At 33.6% G+C, this 9,653-nt stretch overlaps 1 pseudogene; it reads right to left on the bottom strand.

Annotated features, from left to right (window-relative positions):
• The window catches only part of LOC125842566 (2-isopropylmalate synthase A-like), a 157,731-nt pseudogene extending 148,582 nt beyond the window's left edge, over nt 1-9,149 (bottom strand).
• Nucleotides 9,150-9,653: the final 504 nt, after the last annotated feature.

Below are 9,653 nucleotides of genomic sequence, written 5' to 3' on the forward strand. Positions count from 1 at the left end.
GAATTCTGTATTTAGAGGTTTGTACATGTGACAACCAAATTCTGGGTAGTGTTGAGTCTTAATTAAAGTCTTCCGCTTATTTATTATCTTTTATTCTCGTATTTCTACTTCTCTATCGTTGTGGTTGGGTTAGGCTGACGTGTCCGGTGGGAAATGGACATGTGCCATCACATCCGGAATTGGGGTGTGACAAATAAGTCAATGGTCCTCTCATGGAATCCACACCCATACTGTTAGCGTACCGGTACGTGGTACCCGATCCAAGTTAGTGTACCGGACATGACACCCGATACCATATATGCGCCGAAACGTGGCACCAGATCCAAGTTAGTGTGTTGGAACATAACACCCGATCCATTCAACATATCACAATAACAGTCACAATGTACATTCTCACAATCATACAATTAAGAGATGATTCATGACATGTAGTTATTCTTTCATAAGCAAGTAATTACAATATCATAAACATGCATACACCGAACATATACAATATCAATTATCACTTATGAACAACGTGCAATTCCACATTCTCAAATACATCAATATAACAAGTCAATGGTCCTCTCATAGAACCCACGCCCAAACTGTTATTGTATCAGTACGTGGTACCCAATCCAAGTTAGTGTGCCGGACGTGACATCCGATCCCATATATGCGCTGGAACCTAGGCTCTGATACCAGCTTTATCACGACCCAAACTGTCGTTATTGGCACCCATACTAACCCTCCGATGGGAGAACCATTAACACTAATTAGCTAACCAACTTTAATCAAATTACTAAGGCATTTAAGTTACGAAAGTAAGTTAAATGCTAAGAAAGAACAAAAATAGGGAGTTCCCATAAATTCCAACAAAAGTCTAACAACTAAACAATGCGGAAGTAACACCTTGAACTGAAAGTCAACGTACCAAAACTCTAACAAGAACCATAAGTCTAAACAAGATAGGTTACAACCCCAAACTAATGCATTAATAACTAACTAGAAAGTCTAAGTCCGAAATGTGGAGTTAAATAGAAAGATAACTTATGGCAGCCCAGAAGAACTGGCTCACCCTTGAATTCGAACGATCACTGATCTTCTAAGCGAGGTCTGTCAATAGCCGCCTGAAGATGTCCTGTACTCAACAAAAAAAAGAGCAAGTGCAGTATTAGTACACAACTACAATGTACTGGTAGAATCACGCGGCTATCCCACTAAGTGCAACATACATAAGTAAATACAACAGCATAAATATGCAAATACCAAGCATGTACAATATCGATTATCACATTCTCAACAATATACATTTACCACAAGTCATTGGTACCCGATCTAATGTTTATGCCGAAACTTGGCAACTGATCAAATTATGCCGGAACGTGGCAACCGATCCAATCCAAGTTAGTGTGTCGGAACGTAACACCAGATCCATTCAACAAGCCACAATCACAATCATAAGTATATTCTCATAATCATACAATCAAGTCATGATTCATGGCATTCATCATTCATATCTCCTCTTTTACAATTAATGCGATCAATAATGCAACATTCGCATACATACATTTGTCATAATGAAGCAAGAACAAACATACACCACACAATCATAGAATCACAACCATCACCTACCTTAACCAAAGCTTGAAGCCCTTAAGAAACTTGATTCTTCCCGTTTTAGATTTGTTCGCTTGTTCTTGGTCTACAAATAATTAATATAACACGGGAATCAATAAACAATAACTAATTACCTAAATTACTAACAATCTCATCAACCCTAGATCAAACCCTTGATCTCAATATCCACATTAGGGCTGTTTCCACCATAATTTCCATATCAAAACCCTCCCTTATTGATAATTACCCTTTATATTATGTTTTACGGATTGAAAAATGGATTCGGGGAGTTAAAATCTTACCTTTAGCCTTAAGAATTATGGAAAACTGTCAAGAAGTCTCCTGGGTTCGTTCCTTAGCTCTCAAATTCAAAAATTGCAGAATAAAATGTTTTAGGGTTTATTTCCGACTTTAAGTCGCGTGTGTCCTGCCACAACGGCTTCACCCTGCTACAACATCCCCGCCCTGGCAGCAGAAATCCCCGCCATATCGGCTTGAACGGAACAATTAGTAGAAATAACAATTCCAAGACTCCATTTCACAACACACCTTCAACCAACGACACTCAGAAGCTACTCGTTCACGCCAAGATTAGTTTCGAGAGTTCTACTCACCTGAACTCAATTCCGTAAAGTCGTACGAGTTCCTTAACATTTAGCTATCTACTCATGTAATTAAAATTATAATTAAATCACCCAATTGCTATCAGATTTCTCTAGACCTTATTGACTCTGATTTCGTCCAAATCTGGACTAGGTTGGGAAATCCCAAGTTACTACGAAAAAGCTTTCCGGCCCAAAATTTTTCCCCGTTGGCTTTCTATAACGATGGGAACTGGTCGTTACAAAACTTTATTCATTTCAACATTCAATTAAAACATCCCATCACATGCATACCTTTTTCCCACAAAAATACCCTTCTTCACAATTACATATTGAACAGATTCAATAATCTGTTTAAAACCTGTTTTATTAAGAAGAAAATTAAACAACAATTTTTTTCTCATGAAAAGAGTATAAAGTACATCTTTCAAAATTAATACCCTTCCAGAAGTAAAACACAATTCGACTTCTCTCGTTCCAAGCACTTGAGTTGTGTGAGAATCACCAATCACAATGATTTTGGGCTCCTCAAAATGAGTATATTGTTTAAACCAGTCTTTATCATAACAAACATGACGGTTTTTGCACCAGAATCAGCCCACCATCCATCAACACTCTCAACCATGTTTATGTCGGTAATGACCGCCACAAAAGGTTCTTCGATAACGTTTTCCTGAGGATTAGGACCACGTTTTCGGAATCTACAAAATCGAGCAGTATGCCCACTCTTGCCACAAACAAAGCACGGTCCCTTATCTTGAACTTGTTGATTTTGTGCTTGGTTATTTTCACCATTATATTTCTTGGGAGGTCTACCATTATTTTTCTTGAATTTTTTCTTCTTTGGCTTCAAAGAAGTATTTTTGTGAGATTCAAGAGTAGCATTATTTGAAGTAATTAAATTTACCTTCGTTGTGATATTGCTCTCTTCTGTTTGTAAAAGTGCATCTTGGCCCATTGCCTCTTCTTCCATGTGGATTTTCACTATCAAGGTTTCAAGAGAGGTTTCCTTTTGTTTGTGGCGCATAGTTTTTTGAAATTCCTTCCAAGAAGGTGGAAGTTTATCTACTATGCCACAAACAATATGATTATCTCCAATATTTACCTCCTCGGACCTGAGCTCTCCAACAATCATTATAAAGTTTTGAGTTTGGTCTATCACTGATTTATCGTTCACCATTTGGAAACGAAAAAATCTACTAGCCGCATATTTTTTCGCTCCAGCCTCTTCGGTGTCATACTTACTCTGCAATGCTTTCCAAATTTTCTTTGCACTAGAGTAAGTTCTATCATAATAATCATAAAAATTATCAGACAGACAATTAAGAATATAATACCGACACTTATAAGAATCATCATCGTACTTTTCCACTTTCTCTAGATGAGAAATAGTTTCATCATCATTCATAGAGGTGATGTCAACTTTATTAGGATTCTTCTCAGTTAACACATAAGAAAACATTGAGAAGACTTAAGTAGAAAAGTACTTTACCCTTCCATCTCTTAAAATGGTTACCATTGAACCGAAATGGCTTGTTAAGATCTCCCATCTTGACATCTGCATTTTTTTTTCAGTTGTAGCCATGTTGAATCTTCTTAAAATTGTTAGTGAAAAATTACAAAATAACAGAATTACAAGATTAAGATTGAAAATAAATGAGATAAAATCTCTTCAGGCTGAGGCACGGATATGTCGCTCTCTTTAAGGAGATTCAAGCCCACTGCAATAAATGTTTTTCACCGGTCCAGCAATAGTACTTCTTGACTTGTCCCCTCCACGATACAACAACCTTAACACAAAGTATAACTCAACTACTTTGGACAAGAGTTGAGTCCAAAACTCCACAAAAAGAACACCTCCCTTCAACTAATAAGAACTCTCTTTTTTGACCAACTTTTTCTTCTCTATATTTTTTTTGTTTTTAAACCAAATGAAGACCATCACTGTTTATACTAGAAAAAATCTTCCTAGCAATGAATAGGAAGATAATAGGGTAGTAAATAGTGAAAATAAATGACCTTAGGAGTTACATAGATTACAAGTTATAATGAAAAATAATGAGTGAAATAATGTGAGGGCATCCAATGCCACTACAGAAAATGAAGAGTTGCTCAACGTCTAAAAATCCAACGTTCACAGCAACGTTTGTATGCATTAAGTATAGCAATAAAGTCAACCTGTCAAAGGATGAAGTGCACCTCAGAAATGAGGATGTATGGCCACACATATCACTTAAAACAATAACCACACTTGTCACTTAAAAGCAAAAGGAAACTGTCCATAACTAACGAACACACTAACAATGCAATTGATGCATTTTATTAATACTAAAATGTCAAAATAACCAACAAAAATTATTAAAAGCACAACAAACATAAGTCTAAACTCGCGGTTTAGAAAGTACAAGGAATTTAATACTAAAAACTTAAAAGATTGAATCCACCAGAGTTCAAGAAAATTTGAGGTTAGATACTGCAAAAATTAGATAACCTCTTCCATGATCCATCAATAGGTGACATGTATCTCCAAGTTGTCAAGCAATTTGAGGTTGGATAGTTTCATTTAACATGAGTGATCTTAAATCATCAGCGGTTATATTCTGAAAAGATTGATGTACAGAAAGATAAATAGATATAAAACAAACATATAACAACAACAATATATATCGAGTGTAATTTCATAAATGAAATTTGTGGAGGGTAAAATGTACATAGACCTTATCCCTATTTTTATGGAGTAGAGAGGTTATTTTTGATAGATACTCATACTCAGCGCATCAAAAAAGAAAAGAATTCAAAGTATGAAGATAAGAAAATATAACAACAATATTGGAAGTAACTAAGCAAATGTGAGCAACAGATAATAATAGATATATACATAAAAAAATAAAAACAACGCGATAATTAAATAATACTATTAATAAGGAGAAGCGTAGTGGAGGCTATTTCCCTACCTCTCCATACACATATATAGTACGACAACACTCGTAAAACTTTAATTTTTTAAGTAAGTCATCAATAAATTGGAAAATTAAATGATATCCAAGCTGAAAGAATATCCAATAATAAAAAAATTAAGTGTTGCATTATGAAAACATCAACAATTTAATTCACCTTTTTCCTCCCAGCCATTGACTTGAATCTCCAAAAGAGGTCCTCAAGTTGTTTTTCCTCAAAATTATATCCAAGCTATAACATAATAAAATGAGTGTTAATGCACATTCATATATTATAATATCATAATTTAATTTTTTGAAATATTATACCTCAAGCATTTTAATTTTCAATGCATGACGTCCACTGCACAAAATATTAACCATAGTATCAAATTCCTAATTGAACCGTACCAACAATAACATATTCAGTGTAATTCTGTAAATGAAGTATGTGGAAGGTAGAGTGTACACAGACCTTACCCCACCTCGTAGACACCTTTGATTTAAGAAAAACTTTTCAAAGCAACTTGAAAAAAAAGACTACAAAAATGAAAACAGTAACAACAACGAAATAAAGCGAAATGCAAAGCAGTATGCAAGAAAGAACAGTAATGCAATAATCGAACCAGATGGATATCAATAAAAAAAATCTAAACTATTGAGATGGTTTCAAAAATTGTAACTTTGATTATATAAAATTAGATAACTAAGAAATAATACGATATATAATAATCGATCGAACTGAATCATTAAGAACTTCAGGAGCATGATAAATACGTAATCTAATAAAACAGTGTGTACCTGAGTTTTCCCAATCTAATACCATCATGTTCACTAGCACGAATAAATCCAACATCTTCAGGAGATATAAATTCATATGTACCTTTGTTCTTTAATAGTCCATCCTAAATTAAGTACATAGAATAACACAAACAAAAAAAATTATTTAGTTGAGAACATAATGCTATTTAATTAGAATAAGGTAGAATTGCAATAATATTTTTAGTAGATTTTGGGAAAAGGTAGAAATACCTCTCTAAACTATGACCCAAATCCTAGAGACACACCTTAACTAAACTAAGGTCCGATTACCCCCTGAACTCATTTTTTTTTGTAATATTATACACCTTTTTGGCTTACGTGGTATCCAAACATCTCCCACGCGCCTAAACTGCATGGACTCACGGGGTGTGCCACATAAGCCAAAAGGTGTACAATATTATATATAAAATGAGTTCAGGGGGATAATAGGACCTTAGTTTAGTTAAGGTGTGTCTTTGAGATTTCGATCATAGTTAAGGGTAGTCAGATGAACACCCTTCGTCGGAAAATTATATCGTGTATATAGGCAAAATATAGTCTAATATCTGGATATTTATTAATTGAACACTCTTTGAAAAAGAAAAGGCAGATGGTCCAGCGATAGGCACACTCGTTCACCTCATTGAGGTCTGGGCTTCGATTCCCACTAGCTGCATTTTTTAATACAAATTCTTTTTAAACAAAAAAATAGAAATTTTTGTGCAGGTTACTCATCGGTAAAAAAAAATGTTTTATAAACCCACTACGCTAAAAAAAAAATTATCGACTTTTTAAAGGTTGAACACCCTTGGCGAAATTTCTGGCTCCGCCACTGCCTGTGCCTTCTTCCGTAGATTTTCTTATTTTAGCTATAACTTAAATTATGAATTATTTTTTTTAATGTTTTGTTCAAATACCACATGTTCTTATTTAATTCGTCATTTTTGTTGTGTCGTCCATAATTTTAATTACATACTCCCTCTGTCTCAATTTATCTGACTTACTTTCTTTTTAGTCAATATAAAAAAGAATGACACGTTTCTATATTAAGCAACAGTTTAACTTTAACATGTCTATTTTATCCTTAATGAAATGATTTTATAGCCACACAATTTTTTATCATTCATTTTAGATCACAAATTTTAAATGTTTTCCTTCCTTTCTTAAATTTCGTATCGAGTCAAACTACCTTACAGTACAAAGGGAGTACATTTTATGTTTTAGTTGATTGTTAAAACAGATCTTGATAAGTACATTAATTAAATAGTTCACCTGATGAATTCCACTTTCATGAGTAAAAGCATTAGCGCCAACAATGGCCTTATGTGGTTGTAGCTTAAGCCCACTATACTCCTCTACCTGCATATGTATATATATATATATATATAACAATATTATTATATGCATAATTAATTTTTAACAAGTATAATATATATACACATACCATGTTGCTTGTGGTGAATATATGTTTTGTATTAATCCCAGTATAAACATCACCTAGTGCTTCCTCTCCACGATATTTTATGGCCATTACTATCTATATAACATAGAATTAATAATACTAATTAGCTAGAGATAGATTAACATTTTATATATATAAATAATTAAAGGTTATTCTCCCTCACCTCTTCTAGAGAAGCATTTCCAGCTCTTTCACCAATACCATTGATGGTTACATCTACTTGTCTTACCCCTACACAAATTCCCTGAATTTGGTCGAGGTATGAGACTCAAACTAACGATATTTTTAGAAATGAAATTTATATAAATACTACTATCTCCATCCATTTTAAATTGTTATAGTTTCCTTTTCTAAGTCAAACTATAAAAACTTTGACTATCATTTTACAATATATTTTTTCATCATATTGATATGCAAAAACTGACAATTTATAGTACTTTTCGTATAGTTTTTGAATAACTAATTTTTTTGTTTAAAATATCGAATTAATGTAATCTAATTTAACTTTGAATATAAGTAAATTTGACCTTCGAAAAGCAGAACATGACAAATAAAATGGACGGAAAGAGTAGTTGGGAATTAATGAATACATACAACTAAGGTGTTGGCAGTAGCAAGTCCAAGATCATTGTGACAATGTACTGCAAGGATCACATTTTGGATACCTAATGTATTGGTTTTTATGTCAGCAATTAGTTGTGCAAATTCATTTGGCAAATTGCATCCAACAGTATCAGCAACACAAATGCATGTTGCACCAGCTTTAATAACTTCTCCAATAATATGATAAACAAACTCCTTATCAGATCTGACAAAAATAATACAAATTCAACTATACATACACCATATGGTAAAAATATAAATATGACAAATATTACAAACCTTGTAGCATCTTCCAAGCTAAACCTAACATGCTCGAATCCGAGACTTCTGGCATAAGCCACCATGCTCCTTGCTCTCTCCACAACTTCTTCTCTATTCATATTCAATTTATACTTCATATGTATATCGCTCGTCGCGATAAACATATGAATCATAGGTTTCTTTGCATACTTCAAACTCTCCCAAGCTTTATCAATATCTTCCTTGGTAGATCTCGCCAAACCACAAATCATCGGTACATATCCCTCTTCATCTATGTTATTACCTGTTTAGACATAGTATAATTCAATAATTAGACATAATTCACTATCATATATATACTATTATTAGCTAAATACACGCGAATCACAAGATACATATATATGTATGTATCCGTAGTGATTCACATGTATCTGGGATACTAGATACATATGAGAGAGGCGCGGGAGATTTGTTGTGTATCTCAGATACATGCAAATCCACTTGGATACAGTACTATTAAATTTTAAATAAGATGGAGACATAATTAAAGATTACCAATTTTCTGTGCTACCAACTTCACAAGGTCAAACTCAGCCTGAGAGGCAGCTGGAAAACCAACCTCAATAACATCAACACCAAGCTTAGCCAATTGAGATGCAATGTCCATTTTTTGTTTAATGGTCATGGATGCACCCGGGGCCTGTTCTCCGTCACGAAGCGTCGTGTCGAAAATTGTAACATAGTTAGGGTCAGATAATTGAATATTTGAGCAACGGATAGCAGATGGGGAATAAACATTATTCCTTTTGATTGGAGGCATAAAATTGAAGCACTAATGTTTTTAGAATGTAATGAAATGTAATTGTTCAAGGAATATATTGTAGAATTTGCGCAGACTGTAGTCATTTTTTTGTAAAAAAAATTGGCTGAGTGAATAAGATAACTGGGCTGGTTGTGGGGTTTTATAGAAATTTGTAGGCTAAGTGATTATCACTTTCCTTCGAATGGATACATATTAATTGAGCTTCAATGTAAGTGTAGGATCTCGAATGGAAAACAAAAAAAAAATTGTAGGCTCAATGGTATTAGCGCGAAGTCAAAAGTTTAGTAATGAATGTTTAAGATTTAGTATATATATATATGAAAAATAAATTTTGATCTAGTTATATATAATTTTTCAACAAATGGTTTTCGATTGGCCACCCATTACTCAGAAATTTCCACAAGGGTGTTCAACCTTTAAAAAGTCGATAATTTTTTTTTAGCGTAGTGGATATACAAAACATTTTTTTTTTACCGATGAGTAACATGCACAAAAATTTCTGTGTTTTTTTGTTTAAAAAGAGATTTGTATTAAAAAATACAGCTAGTGGGAATCGAACCCCAGACATCCTTGAGGTGAACAACTGT

The sequence above is a fragment of the Solanum stenotomum genome, chromosome 10 (genome assembly GCF_019186545.1).
Source record: "Solanum stenotomum isolate F172 chromosome 10, ASM1918654v1, whole genome shotgun sequence".
Lineage (NCBI taxonomy): Eukaryota > Viridiplantae > Streptophyta > Magnoliopsida > Solanales > Solanaceae > Solanum > Solanum stenotomum.